Source organism: Saimiri boliviensis, chromosome 7 (assembly GCF_048565385.1).
Source record: "Saimiri boliviensis isolate mSaiBol1 chromosome 7, mSaiBol1.pri, whole genome shotgun sequence".
NCBI classification, from domain to species: domain Eukaryota; kingdom Metazoa; phylum Chordata; class Mammalia; order Primates; family Cebidae; genus Saimiri; species Saimiri boliviensis.
Genome location: NC_133455.1, coordinates 22838485 through 22853755, shown reverse-complemented (window position 1 = coordinate 22853755; position 15271 = coordinate 22838485). Strand labels below are relative to the sequence as shown.

Below are 15271 nucleotides of genomic sequence, written 5' to 3'. Positions count from 1 at the left end.
GAGTTCTGGGCTGTAGTGTGTTATGCTGATCAGGTGTCCACACTAAATTCAGCATCAATATGGTAACCTGGGAGCAGGAAACCACCAGGATGCCTAAGCAGGGGTAACCGGCTCAGGTTATGTGTAAATGTTTTAGTGACAGTGCAAGACCCTGTCTCTAAATAATAACAATAAAAATATAAGAGAGTATGGCTGAGAATTTTCTAGAATTCTAGATAAAAGACAGCAGTCTACAGATGCTAGAATCCTAACAGCTTCCAAATAGGATAAATAAAAAGAAACCCAGGCTGGGTACAATGGTTCATACTTGTAATCTCAGCACTTTGGGAGGCCAAGGTGGGAGGATTGCTTGAGCCCAGCAATTCAAAACCAACCTGGAAAACAGAGCAAAAACCCATCTCTACTAAAAAAAAAAAAAAAAAAAAAAAAAAAACCTGGGTGTAGTAGCACATTCCTGTATTCCCAGCTACTTTAGAGGCTGAGATGGGAGGATGACTTGAGTCTGGGAGGCAGAGGCTGCAGTGAGCTGAGATTGCACCACTGCACTCCCAGCCTGAGTGACAGACCCAGATCCTCTCAAAAAAAGAAAAAAAAAAAAGAAAAAAGGAAAGAAGTCAATAATCAATCCAGCCCTAGACATAGTATAATAAACTGCAGAAAACCAAAGAAATCTTAAGAGCAGTGAAGGATAGGGCAGGGGTAGATATCATCTTCAAAGAAGACTGACATTACAGCAGTAACAACAACAATAACAACAGTAACAAACAGCAGAAGCCGGAAACCAGCGGGACGACAGCTTCATGTGCTGAAGGCGATTAATGGCATCCTGGAGAGAGTATGTAGTATTTAAGCATAAAGTATTCAGGGGGAAATAAAGATATTTTCAGGCAAAAACAGTTCTTCCAGGCCGGGCGCAGTGGCTCAAGCCTGTAATCCCAGCACTTTGGGAGGCCGAGGCAGGTGGATCACGAGGTCAAGAGATCGAGACCATCCTGGTCAACATGGTGAAACCCTGTCTCTACTAAAAATACAAAAATTAGCTGGGCATAGCGGCACATGCCTGTAATCCCAGCTACTCAGGAGGCTGAGGCAGGAGAATTGCCTGAACCCAGGAGGCGGAGGTTGCGGTGAGCCGAGATCGCGCCATTACACTCCAGCCTGGGTAACAAGAGCAAAAACTCCGTCTCAAAAAAAAAAAAAAAACAAAACAGTTCTTCCAGCCGGGTTCAGTGGCTCATGCCTGTAATCCCAGCACTTTGCAGGGCAAAGGTGGGTGGACCATTTGAGGTCAAGAGTTCGAGACCAGCCTGACCAACATGGTGAAATCTCGTCTCTACTAAAAACACAAAAATTAGCTGGGCAGTAGAGGCACCCGTTTGTAATCCCCGCTACTCAGCAGTCTGAGGCAGGAGAATCACTTGAGCCTTGGAGGCAGAGGTTATGGTGAGCCGAGGTCACGCCACTCCTGCCTGAGCAACAGAATGAAACCTTGTCTCAAAAAAAAAAAAGAAGAAAAAGAAATAAACAGAGTTCTCACTGGGCGTGGTGGCTCACGCCTGTAATCCCAACACTTTGGGAAGCTGAGAGGCGGGTGGATTATGAGGTCAGGAATTCAAGACCAGCCTGTCCAAAGAGACCAGCCTGGCCAATATAGTGTAACCTCATCTCTACTAAAAATACAAAAATTAGCTGGGCGTAGTGGTGGGCACCTGTAATCCCAGCTACTCAGGAGGCTGAAGCAGGAGAATTGCTTGAATCCGAGAGGCAGAGGTTGCAGTGAGCCAAGATCTCGCCACTACACTCCAGCCTGGGTGACAGAGGAGATTGACTCAAAGAAAAAATAAATAAAAAGAAAGAAACAGAGTTCTTCATCAGCAGACCCACACTAAGGGAAACTCCAGATGGGACTGCAGGTAAACAGAGTTTAAATGATCTGAGAGGATAGACAGTAAAGACATCAGTTAACTTTAGATGTGGATATGTTAAATAAGTACATTGCAATTCCTAGGATAACCACTAAAGGAACAGAAACACAGGCAAGACTAGCAAACCAGCTGAAGGAAAAAAGGAACCTAAAATTACAGACCAGAAAGGGTAAGATGATAGATTCCAAACCCAAATATAAGCAATAACAACATTTTTAGAATATACTAAATATGTTATTCCTGTTGCTCTATTACTAAATATGTTATTCCTGTTGCTCAGATTGGAAAGCAATATGTACTTTTTTTATTTTTGAGATGAAGTTTTGCTCTACTGCCCAGGCTAGAGGGCAATGGTACAATCTCTGCTCACTGCAACCTCTGCCTCCTGGGTTCAAGCGATTCTCGTGCATCAGCCTCCCAAGTAGCTGGGATTACAGGCATGTGCCACCATGCCCAGCCAATTCTGTATTTTTATTAGAGACAGGGTTTCACCATGTTGGGCAGGCTGGTCTCAAACTCCTGACCTCAGATGATCCACCTGCCTCGGCCTCCCAAAGTGCTGGGATTACAGGAATGAGCCACCCTGCCTGGCAGCAATCTGACTTCTAACAGGACTCCCTGTAGGGGGAGGAGAGAAAAACATGACCAGTAGTTAGCCAGTGAGTGTTGGTAAAGTTTACATTGAATGTTTTCCATCAAAATAAGCAGAGGCTGGGCTCAATGGCTCACACCTGTAATCCCAGTAATTTGGGAGGCCGGAGCGGGAGGATAACTTGAGCCCAGGAGTTCGAGACCAGCCTGAGCAACATAGAACTTTGTCTCTACAAAAAAATTAACCGAGTGTGGTGGCATGTGCCTGTAGTACCAACTACTTGGGAGGCTATGGCAGGAGAATCACTTGAACCCAGGAGGTGGAGGCTGCAGTGAGCCGAGATCGTGCCACTGTACTCCAGTCTGGGCAAAAAGAGCAAGACTCTGTCTGAAAAAAGAAAAGACAGGAATATTAAATGTGCAGACTCTAGGAAAAGGACATATAGAAATTGTTGTACTATTTTTGTAAAAATACAAAAATTCGCTGGGCATGGTGGTGGACACCTGTAATCCCAGCTACTCGGGAGGCTGAAGCAGAATTGCTTAAACTCAGGAGGCAGAGGTTGCAGTGAGCAGAGATCACGTCACTGCACACCAGACTGGGAGACAGAGATTCTGTCTCAAATAAACAAATGAATGAATGAAGGTTTATTTTGTAAGTTTGTAAGTTACTCAAAATGCCTTGATTTGTGACTAAAAATATACAAACTTTATCATTTATATTTTTTGATATTTATCAATCATAACCTGTTAAAAAACAGATTCTAGGCCGGGCGCGGTGGCTCAAGCCTATAATCCCAGCACTCTGGGAGGCCGAGGCGGGTGGATCACGAGGTCAAGAGATCAAGACCATCCTGGTCAACATGGTGAAACTCCGTCTCTACTAAAAATACAAAAAAAAAAAAAAATTAGCTGGGCATGGTGGCACGTGCCTGTAATCCCAGCTACTCAGGAGGCTGAGGCAGGAGAATTGCCTGAGCCCAGGAGGCGGAGGTTGCGGTGAGCCGAGATCGCGCCATTGCACTCCAGCCTGGGTAACAAGAGCGAAACTCCGTCTCAAAAAATAAAAAAATAAAAAATAAAAAATAAAAAAAATAAAAATAAAAAACAGATTCTAGGCCGGGCGTGGTGGCTCATGCCTGTAATCCAAGTACTTTGGAGGCCAAGGCAGGCAGATCACCTGAGGTCGGTAGTTCAAGACCAGCCTGACCAACATGGTGAAACCCCGTCTTAAAAAAAAGAAAGAAGCCGGGCGCGGTGGCTCAAGCCTGTAATCCCAGCACATTGGGAGGCCGAGGCGGGTGGATCACGAGGTCAAGAGATCAAGACCATCCTGGTCAACATGGTGAAACCCCTTCTCTAATAAAAATTTAAAAAAAATATTAGCTGGGCATGGTGGCGCATGCCTGTAATCCCAGCTACTCAGGAGGCTGAGGCAGGAGAATTGCCTGAACCCAGGAGGCGGAGGTTGCGGTGAGCCGAGATCGCGCCATTGCACTCCAGCCTGGGTAACAAGAGCAAAACTCCGTCTCAAAAAAAAAAAAAAAAAAAAAAAAGAAAGAAAGAAAAAGAAAAAGAAACAGATTCTATTGAAAACTGAGACTTAACCAGGCACAGTGTCTCATGCCTGTAATCCCAACACTTTGGGAGGCTGAGGAGGGAGAATCACTTGAGCCCAGGAGTTTGAGACCAGCCTAAGCAACATAGCAAGATCCTGTCTCTACAATTTTGTTTGTTTTGAGATGGAGTTTTGCTCTTGTTGCCCAAGCTGGAGTCCAATGGCACAATCTCAGCTCACTGCAACCTCCATCTCCCAGGTTCAAGCAATTCTCCTGCCTCAGCCTCCCCAGTAGCTCGGATTACAGGTTTGTGCCAGCACACCTGGCTAATTTTTTGTATTTTTAGTAGAAACAGGGTTTCACCATGTTGACCAGGCTGGTATCAAATTCCTGGCCTCAGGTAATCCATCTCCCACCTAAGCCTTGTAATTCCCTTTTTTTTTTTTTTTTTTTGAGGCGGATTTTCGCTCTTGTTACCCAGGCTGGAGTGCAATGGCGTGACCTCGGCTCACCGCAGCCTCCGCCTCCTGGATTCAAGCAATTCTCCTGCCTTAGCCTCCTGAGTAGCTGGGATTACAGGCACGCACCGCTATGCCCAGCTAATTTTTTGTATTTTTAGTAGAGACGGGGTTTCACCATGTTGATCAGGATGGTCTCGATCTCTTTTTTTTTTTTTTTTTTTGTGAGACGGAGTTTCGCTCTTGTTGCCCAGGCTGGAGTGCAATGGCGCGATCTCGGCTCACCGCAACCTCCGCCTCCTGGGTTCAGGCAATTCTCCTGCCTCAGCCTCCTGAGTAGCTGGGATTACAGGCACACGCCACCATGCCCAGCTAATTTTTAGTATTTTTAGTAGAGACGGGGTTTCACCATGTTGACCGGGATGGTCTCGATCTCTCGACCTCGTGATCCACCCGCCTCGGCCTCCCAAAGTGCTGGGATTACAGGCTTGAGCCACCGCACCCGGCTTATAATTTCTTTTTAATTACAGGGTCTTGATATGTTATCCAGGCTGAAGTGCAGTGGCTATTCACAGGCATGATCCCACCACTGATCAGCACAGAGTTTTGACCTGCTCCGCTTCTAACCTGGGCCAGTTCACCCCTCCTTAGGCAGTCTGGTGGCTCTCCCACTTCCAGGAGGTCACCATACTGATGTTGAACTTAGTGCGAACACCTGATTGGCATACGCACTGCAGCCCGGAACTCCAGGGCTCAAGCCATCCTCGAACCTCAGGCTCCCAAGTAGCTGGAACTACAGGTGCACACCACTGTGCCTGGCAAAAATTTTTTTTTTTAAATGCGATATGTGACGGCACATACTTGTGGTCCCAGCTAAGTGGGAGGCTGAGGTGGGAGGATAGTTTGAACCCAGGAGGTTGAGGCTGCTTTGAACCCAGGAGGTTGAGGCTGCAGTGAGCTGTGATTGCGCCACTGTACTCCAGCCTGGGTAACAGAGTAAGACACTGTCTTAAAAACAAAAAAAGGGGCCGGGCACGGTGGCTCACGCCTGTAATCCCAGCACTTTGGGAGGCCGAGGCGGGTGGATCACGAGGTCGAGAGATCGAGACCATCCCGGTCAACATGGTGAAACCCCATCTCTACTAAAAATACAAAAAATTAGCTGGGCATGGTGGCGCGTGCCTGTAATCCCAGCTACTCAGGAGGCTGAGGCAGGAGAATTGCCTGAGCCCAGGAGGCGGAGGTTGCGGTGAGCCGAGATCGCGCCATTGCACTCCAGCCTGGGTAACAAGAGTGAAACTCCATCTCAAAAAACAAAACAAAACAAAACAAAACAAAAAAAGGGCCAGGCGCAGTGGCTCATGCCTGTAATCCCAGCACATTTTTCCTGTGGTTTTGTAAACACTCCTACTATGTTTTTGCATGCTTCTGTACATATGCTGTATTTCTCCAATGTTCCACTTTTATTAAAACAATCAAGAAATCCCTGCCAGGCCCCAGACAGGCCCTTGGGCTAGGCTCACTGGAGGCTCATTATGCACAGGGACCACTGTCCCAGATCTGCTCAGGGGTGCCCACCCATCCTTGACTCAGAGGGAGTCCCTCCCTGGCCTCCCCTAGGATAGAAGCTGCCCCCAGGTCACTGTGTGTCTTGTGTATATGGCCAGCATTCTGGAACAAGCTCCAGAAGGGGAATGCACACCTCTGTCCCTTCCTGTCACACTAGTAGCCTTTACCAAACAGCAGCAGCGTGGATGTAGAGAGTGACCTGGGCCTGCAGGGGTTCTGGGGTCAGCTTGTTTGGGCCCTTCAAAGCTGGGGCTTTAGGCTGGGCGCGGTGGCTCAAGCCTGTAATCCCAGCACTTTGGGAGGCCGAGGCGGGTGGATCACGAGGTCAAGAGATCGAGACCGTCCTGGTCAACATGGTGAAACCCCGTCTCTACTAAAAATACAAAACATTAGCTGGGCATGGTGGCGCGTGCCTGTAATCCCAGCTACTTAGGAGGTTGAGGCAGGAGAATTGCCTGAACCCAGGAGGCGGAGGTTGCAGTGAGCCAAGATCGCACCACTGCACTCCAGCCTGAGTAACAAGAGCGAAACTCCATCTCAAAAAAAAAAAAAGCTGGGGCTTCAGTCTGGGAACCACCTTGTTGTCAAGGACAGACCCCTGCTGGCTGTGGTTCCCACTCAATTCCTGGGCCAAACCTCTACTGTCCCATGGGGACTGATAGGGCAGATGGGCCAGTGGGCCAAGGGGCTAGCCGACTGAGGTCATGGGTAGAAGATGACCAAAAAGGAAAAACAATAACTTCTGTGGATGTTTTGCTTAAACAAGATCAGGCTCCGCACTTAGGGATTCAGGGCATCTAGTGCCAAAGTGGTCCCAGGCCACAGGGCAGAAGGCAAGGTCCCCGTCCTCAGGGATGCTGACAAGGTCTGAGGTTTAGCCCTCAGAGGCTGCTCCCCACCCATACACCCCACCCAGGGTGCCAAGCACTGCCATCCCTGCTATAAAGCCCCTTTCGTGTTATGCCCCCACCTGACGACAGGGTGGGAGACCCAACTCTCTGAGTCCTACATCAAAGGAACACAGAGGCACAGAGAAGCCAAGGGAGCTGCCCATGGCCACAGAGCCAGTGACAGGCCATGAGGTGGAGGCTTCCCCTGATGGCATAGAGAGGCCCTCCCCCAGGCCTCAGCCTTCCTAGTGGGGAGGGTAGGTATCTCTGAGACGACACTGAAGGAAGGAGGGGGACTTAGGGATGACACAAGGAGCCAGCACCCCTCCACACACACAAAACCTCATCAAGCACAGTCTCCCTCAGCCCTCAACAGGGGAGAAACTGACCTCAATCTAGGAAACACCCCAACTGCAGAGCCAGGCAAGGGGGAAGGACCCCAAATCCCACAGGCCTGAGAAAGCTAAGGGGGAGGCCTGGGAGGATCACAGAACATACCACAGGCTCCCAGCTCCAGCAAGAGGAAGCAGGGTAGGCACTCAGAGATTGCAGAGTTCTTGGTTTGCCCCTAACCTGAAGCCCATGGAGGGGCTCCCTGTGTAGACAGAGAGGCTGCCAGGCCAATCTGGGTGTACAGGTTTGCCATGCAGAGAGGACAAGCCAGCCAGCCCCCTTGAAAGTTCCAAAAATGATTATACTCTCACTCCAAAATCCCCCTGCTGAGAATTTACCCAAAGAAGGAAAAAAAAATAGCACAAAGGAGGTCACCAGAGGACTGTTTATAGACAGACACTGGAAGATTTAAGTGGCCAGCGAGAGCTGCATCGTGACGCACTGTCCTTGCCAGACTGTCTGCAGCCTTTAGGCACAGCAAGGCTGAGGCCCACAGTGACAGACGGAGGCAGGCTTAGTGCGGCTGTTTTCTCTGGAACAGAATATATTACAAAATTGTGGAGACATCGCAGTTAAGACCACACTGAAGCCCCAGGACTGGAGGCTCTGGACAGACAAATTTGTCCTAATGTGTCCATCTGAGACTCAGTGTGCGCATCTGTGAAAAGGGCCAATTCTATCTCTCCAACTTCAGGAGGTGTGAGGCTGAGATGTGGTAACATAGGCAAAGGCCATGCCTCATGGCCTGGCCCAGAGGAGCACTCAAGAAATAGCAGCTAGGGGCCGGGCATGGTGGCTCACGTCTGTAATCGCAGCACTTTGGGAGGCCAAGGCAGGTGGATCACCTGAGGTCAGGAGTTTGAGACCAGCCTGGCCAACATAGTTGAAACCCCATCTCTAGTAAAAATACAAAAATTAGCCAGGTGTAGTGGTGTGAGCCTATAGTCCCAGCTACTTGGGAGGCTGGGGCTGGAGAACTGATTGAATCCAGTAGATAGAAGTTGCAGTGAGCGTAGATTGCACCTCTGCACTCCAGCCTGGGTGACAAAGCAAGACTCTGTCTCAAAAAAAAACAGCTAGGCCGGGCACGGTGGCTCACATCTATAATCCCAGCACTTTGGGAGGCGGAGGCAGATGGATCACTTGAGGCCAGGAATTCAAGACCAGCCTGACCAACATGGCAAAACCTTATCTCTGCTAAAAATACAAAAATTAACTGGGCATGGCGGCAGATGCCTGTAATCCCAGGTACTCGGGAGGATGAGGCAAGATAATTGCTCAAACCCAGGAAGCGGAGTTTGCAGTAGTGAGCTGAGATTGCACCACTGCACTCCAGCCTGGGTGACTAAGCAAGACTGTCTAAAAAAAAAGGGCCGGGTGCGGTGGCTCACGCCTGTAATCCCAGCACTTTGGGAGGCCAAGGCGGGTGGATCACGAGGTCAAGAGATCGAAACCATCCTGGTCAACATGGTGAAACCTCGTCTCTACTAAAAATACAAAAAATCAGCTGGGCATGGTGGCGCGTGCCTGTAATCCCAGCTACTCAGGAGGCTGAGGCAGGAGAATTGCCTGAACCCAGGAGGCGGAGGTTGCGGTGAGCCAAGATCACGCCATTGCACTCCAGCCTGGGTAACAACAGCGAAACTCCGTCTCAAAAAAAAAAAAAAAAAAAAAAAAGGTTGGATGCAGTGGCTCACACCTGTAATCCCAACACTTTCAGAGGCTGAGGCAGGCAGGAGGATCAGAAGGCCAAGAGATAGAGACAATCCTGGCCAACATGATGAAGCCCTATCTCTACTAAAAATACAAAAATTAGCTGGGCGTGATGGCACATGCCTGTAGTCCCAGCTACTCGGGAGGCTGAGGCAGGAGAATTGCTTGAACCCAGGAGGCAGAGGTTGCAGTGAGCTGAGATTGCACCACTGTACTCCAGCCTGGCGACAGAGCAAGACTCTGTCTCAAAAAAAAAGGAAGAGCAGCTAAAGCAAATAAAAGCAAGGAAGTATTGATCACATCTGAGGTTGGTAAAAACAGTAAAAACCAAATGAAAGCACTTGATGATAGTGGTGCTGATGAGGGGCAGGGAAACAGGCACTCGAACCTGTTATTTGTTGGAGAGTAACCTGACAGCACCCATGAGTCATGTTAATGCACAGGTTCTGAGATGCAGGAATTTCACTGCAAGGAACTTGACCACTGCGTATCCTTGGAATATTATGGCAAAGTATGTCAATGACAGCACAGGCTGAAATAATTACGTACAAAACTGGAAAACAAGTGTCCACCAGTAGCAGAAGCGTTGCCAAAACTCCCTTCTGCAGAATGGATTCCACAGCACTGATGATTAGGGGGTGCACTGATGTTGCATGGAATGTCTCCATGCACAGCACAGCCTCTTGAGTCGTTCTTTTCCCCCCCATACGAAGTCTCACTCTGTCACCCCTGCTGGAGTGCAGTGGCACGATCATGGGTCACTACAACCTCCACCTCCTGGGTTCAAACAATTCTCCTACTCTCCCCTCCCCAATAGCTGGGACTACAGGTGCCCACCACCATGCCCGGCTAATTGTTTTATTTTTAGTAGAGACAGGTTTCACCCTGTTGGGTTTCACCATGTTGGCCAGGGTGGTCTCAAACTCCCAACCTCAGGTGATCCACCTGCCTTGGCCTCCCAAAATGCTGGGATTAGAGGCATGAGCCACCACGCCTGGTAGAATATTTTTTATGATATTTAAGTTAAGGACAAGCACAAAATTATTTTTATAAAGGTAGAACCAGAAACTTATTTTGGGGAGAAACAATAAATTCAGCAGATTGGGAAGTAGATGTATTTCTAATTTTACGCCTTTCATGGTTTAAATTCTATTTTTATTTTTTTGAGAGGGTGTCACTCTGTCACCCAGGCTGGAGTACAGTGGTACAACCACAGCTTACTGCTACCTCCACCTTCTGAGTTCAAGCAATTCTCTCATCTCAGCCTCCGGAGTAGCTCCTGTGTGCATTGAAGCTGGGACCACAGGGACACATCACAATGTTCAGCTAATTAAAAAATTTTTTTGTAGACATGGGGTCTCACTATGTTACCCAGGCTGGCTTTGAACTCCTGAGCTCAAGTGAACTGCCCACCTTAGCCTTCCAAAGTGCTGGGATTAAAGGCATCAGCCACTGCACCTGGTCTGAATTTTTTAAACCATGTGTAGTTTTATATGACACATACGTTTTACAAATACATACCATATTTCACATAAATTAAGATGTGTTCACTGAGGTTATCTAGATGGCAGGCTTATAGGCCATTTCTTCACTTTTTTGTTTGTTTTTTTGAGATGGAGTCTCACTCTATTGCAGGCTGGAGTGCAGTGGTGCGATCTTGGCTCACTGCAACCTCTACTTCCCAGGTTCAAGCGATTCTCTTGCCTCAGCCTCCTGAGTATCTTATTATAGACACATGCTACCATGCCTGGCTAATTTTTATATTTTTAGTAGAGACAGAGTTTCACCATGTTCGTCAGGCTGGTTTTGAACTCCTGACCTCATGATCCACCCACCTCGGCCTCCCAAAGTGCTGGGATTACAGGCATGAGCCACCCTGGCCAGCCCCCCCACCTTTTTTTTTTTGGATCATAAAACATATATAACATAAAATGTGCGACCATCAGCAACACATCCAGAGCTTGTTAAATACTCTAAGCAGAAACCATACCCCTATTAGACACTAACTCATTCCTTCCCTGCAGCCCCTGGCAGCCTCTAATCTCATCTACTTTGTCTCTATGAATTTGACTGTGCCAGGCACACTGCGGATTCATGGAGTCACACATCATTTGACCTTTTGTGATTGGCTTCTTCCACTCAAATAATGTTCTCAAAAGTTCCTCCATGTTGTAGCATGTGTCACTTGCCTTTTCAAAGCTATTATTTCATTGTAACGAAAGATGCACCTTGGTTTATCTACTCATCTAAAGACACGTGAGTTGTTTCCACCTTCTGCTACCGTGGACAGTGCTGTGTGGACATGGATGTGTAATCTGTAGGAGTTTTGGCTCTCACTTCTTTGGGTGTACACCCAGAGGTGAAACACTGGATCCTAGGGTAATACTGTTTGAATCTCTCAATCATCAGACTGTTCTCCACAGTGGCTGCACCACCTTACATTCCTACCAGCGTGCACAGAGGCACTCTGTTATTTTAAAATTCATGTTTTCTTTTCATGGCTCCTGCAGAGGCCACACTGTGGGCTTCCTGGCTCGTACCTGACCTTGCTGGTGCCGTGTGCTGTGACGCCAACGACCTTTCACAACAATCTGAGACAACCCCACACCCTAGGCCAGGCCAGTGGTGGCCCAGGTGCAGCAGGGGTATGGGTGCTAAGTTCACCCAGGCCTGGAGGCATTTAGACAGCAGATCTGCACTGTGCCCCAAGAAAAGAGGTGGCAGCTGAGGCCCCTCCTGCTGCCCTGGGGCAGCTCCTGTAGGAAGTGGAAAACCTTAGTAAGGCACTTACCTCAACAGCCCCTCCCAGTGTAGGGCTTCCTGGTAACCTGGCCACAGCCGTCCTCAGTGAGGTATATGTGGAGTCTGGACTCACTGCCTGTCGTCAGCAGGGAATGCAGGCCTGAGGGCCCAGAGAGCAGCTCATGGGGAGAGCTCGCCCGAGTTCTGGGAAGCAGCTCTGCGCAGGCCCTGGCCTGCCACAGGTGAGCCAGTGCAGGGCTGGGAAGGCAGGAAGCAGCAGGTAACGCCTTTAGAGGCAGGTTCCTCCCACCCACGGGCAGCTGCAGAGTGGAAACCCTCAAGGGCTCTCTGGGGTCAGGCCTGCAGCTCCTAGGATCTTTGAGCTCCCCTCTCCCAGGTTTTTCAATACTTCTCAATTCAGGGAACACCTGAATAGAATAGGAAGCCAGGGTGGGGAGTGAAAGCCGCAGACTGCTGGGCCTGGCCCATGGATTCCAATAAAAGTTTGGTGCTGGGCCTGGAACCTGCATCACTGAAATGGATGCTCAAGTGTGGGGACTGCAGATCTGGACAAAAGTTAGCCTCATTCTGAGGAATTCAGAGGCAGGAGTGTGGTCCCCAAGCTGTGGCTGCAGGGAGAGCTCCTGTCATCAGCCCTGAGTAGGGACATACCTACCAGGTCCCTGCAGACCAGCAGTTCAGAAATGAAAAATGGGAGGTCCCGCTGAAGGGCAGGACTCACCCTACTCTGGAGCCTGCCTCCCTGCTTGGCTGAGGGTCCTCCAGGGATTCCAGAAGGATAGCACCACTCCCAGCTCCTCAGGGAAGCCTGGCCAGCCGGCACTCCCTCTGTGAGGGTGTCACAATAGATGCTTAATGCTGCACGGGCTCATTTAGTCCTCATCCTGGGAGGCAGCAAGGGCTACACAGCTAACTGCCCTCACAGCCCACAGGTTCTGAGGAGGAGGGGAGGCTTTTCAGACCCAGGTGGTCTCTGAACAATCTGGAAGGTGGAGAAATGACTCAGTTAAAACACCCCCATACTGGCTGTATGGGACTCCAAAACCCAGAAGGAACTTGTAGTGACTGGGCATTTGGGGGCTGTTCTTGGTCAGGTGCCTGGTCTCCTGGCAGGTGGCTCAGTAGGACAGCCACAGGGCTGAGCAGCCTGGTTCTGTCCCTGCCTCCTGGAGCTCCCCGCCCTTGAAGTTTTGGGTTGTGAGAAAGTGACAGTGACAGTGCCAAGCAACAGCTTCAGCACCCTCTGTGCACCATTCTTTGATATGGACCAAGTGTTTTCTCAATACCGTGTGAGGTGGTTTCACAGCTTCAGCTGCCTCTTCCAACCTGTTACCTTGGGGCTGGAGGTGCAGGCTGCAGGGAGCGAGGATCCATCCTGGGAGCTGCTGGGCTGGAGAAGCCTGGAGTACACAGAGGCTCTCAGCAGGGCTGAGCAGCATGCTATGGAAGGGGAAGGCGGGAGGGCACCAGTTGAGGGCGATACATGGGACCTGGGCTCTGGGATCCTGATCCAGGGGTATGTGAGTGCGGCAGTGAGCCTGCCATGCAGAGACGAGATTGCATGGTGGGGCTGGGCTTCCTCCTGGAGTCAGGGGAAAGGCAAAGAGGTTTCACCTCTCCTCTCATCACAGAACTGACAGGTCATGGAACTGAGGAAGCCCATGAGGCTGCATCCAGGAGACCATGCCTAGGCCAAGGGCAGGCAGCTTCCTCTGTTCATACACTCACCTAGTGTGATCCCAACTGTCTGTGACTTTTTATTTTTATTTTTTTTTGAGACGGAGTTTCGTGCTTGTTACCCAGGCTGGAGTGCAATGGCGCGATCTCAGCTCACTGCAACCTCCGCCTCCTGGGTTCAGGCAATTCTCCTGCCTCAGCCTCCTGAGTAGCTGGGATTACAGGCACGCGCCACCATGCCCAGCTAGTTTTTTGTATTTTTAGTAGAGATGGGGTTTCACCATGTTGACCAGGATGGTCTCGATCTCTCGACCTCGTGATCCACCCGCCTCGGCCTCCCAAAGTGCTGGGATTACAGGCTTGAGCCACCACGCCCGGCCTTGTGACTTTTTTTTTGAAACACTGTTTCTTGCTCAAGGGAACGATCCTGGCTCACTGCAAACCTCCACTTCCTGGGTTCAAGTGATTTTCCTGCCTCAGCCTCCAGAGTATTGAGTAGCCGAGATTACTGGTGTGCACCACCATGCCTGGCTAATTTGTTTTTTGTTTTAGAGATGGGAGTCTTGCTCTGTAGCCCTGGCTGGAGTACAGTGGTGCGATCTTGGCTCACTGCAACCTCCACCTCCTGGGTTCCAGTTCAAGCCATTCTCCTGCCCAGCTTCCTGAGTAGCCGGGATTACAGGCACATGCCACCATGCCCAGCTACTTTTTGTATTTTTAGTAGAGACACGGTTTCACCATGTTGGCCAGGCTGGTCTCAAACTCCTGGCCTCAAGTGACCCACCCGCCTTGGCCTCCCAAAGTGCTGGGATTACAAGTGTGAGCACACCTGGCCTTGTATGTCTCTTTAGAAGCAGCTCAGATCAAATGTTGCAGAGGCTTTGAGTCTCAGACTGAAACACAGAAACTTTTTGCCTATTTTAAATTGCAATTATCAGATGCTCTCTTTTTTTTTTTTGAGACGGAGTTTCGCTCGTTACCCAGGCTGGAGTGCAATGGCGCGATCTCGGCTCACCGCACGCAACCTCTGCCTCCTGGGCTCAGGCAATTCTCCTGCCTCAGCCTCCTGAGTAGCTGGGATTACAGGCACGCGCCACCACGCCCAGCTAGTTTTTTGTATTTTTAGTAGAGACGGGGTTTCACCATGTTGACCAGGATGGTCTCGATCTCTCGACCTCGTGATCCACCCGCCTCGGCCTCCCAAAGTGCTGGGATTACAGGCTTGAGCCACCGCGCCCGGCCTGCAATTATCAGATGTTCTAAGCTCATTAATGACTTACAGTTTTTACATTTGGGGATTCGACCTTCTATTGACATCAAATTCATATTTTGTAGCACCTTGGACTAATTTTTGAATTTGGGATTAGCTGTGACACCCACCCCCCAACTCCGATTAACTGTATACTCAGAACCATCGAAACTTAAGACACAAGGGAGGGGGTGGGGGAAGAAACTCCTAGCCCCAGAGCTCAAGGGTGTGACACTCAGGCTGACCAGTGACAGACTGCTGGAACCAGACCCCAATCTCACAGCTGCAGCTGAAGAGCCAGGCAGATTTAGCTGAAATCTGGCCAAATCTCAGGCTCCAGGGAAATTTACCTTCCCAATATACAACAGATGAACCAGCTCAGGGTTCCTGAGCTTTCCAACCCTCCTGGCTCCCAACACTTGAGGAAGAAAGTCTATTTTTGGCAAATACTTCTGGGGCTGAATCAATGCATTCTGAATAAGAG

At 49.6% G+C, this 15271-nt stretch overlaps 1 pseudogene; it reads right to left on the bottom strand.

The window, feature by feature from the left end:
- Window positions 1-9244: 9244 nt before the first annotated feature.
- On the bottom strand, window positions 9245-15232 carry LOC141585073 (uncharacterized; annotated as a pseudogene).
- Window positions 15233-15271: the final 39 nt, after the last annotated feature.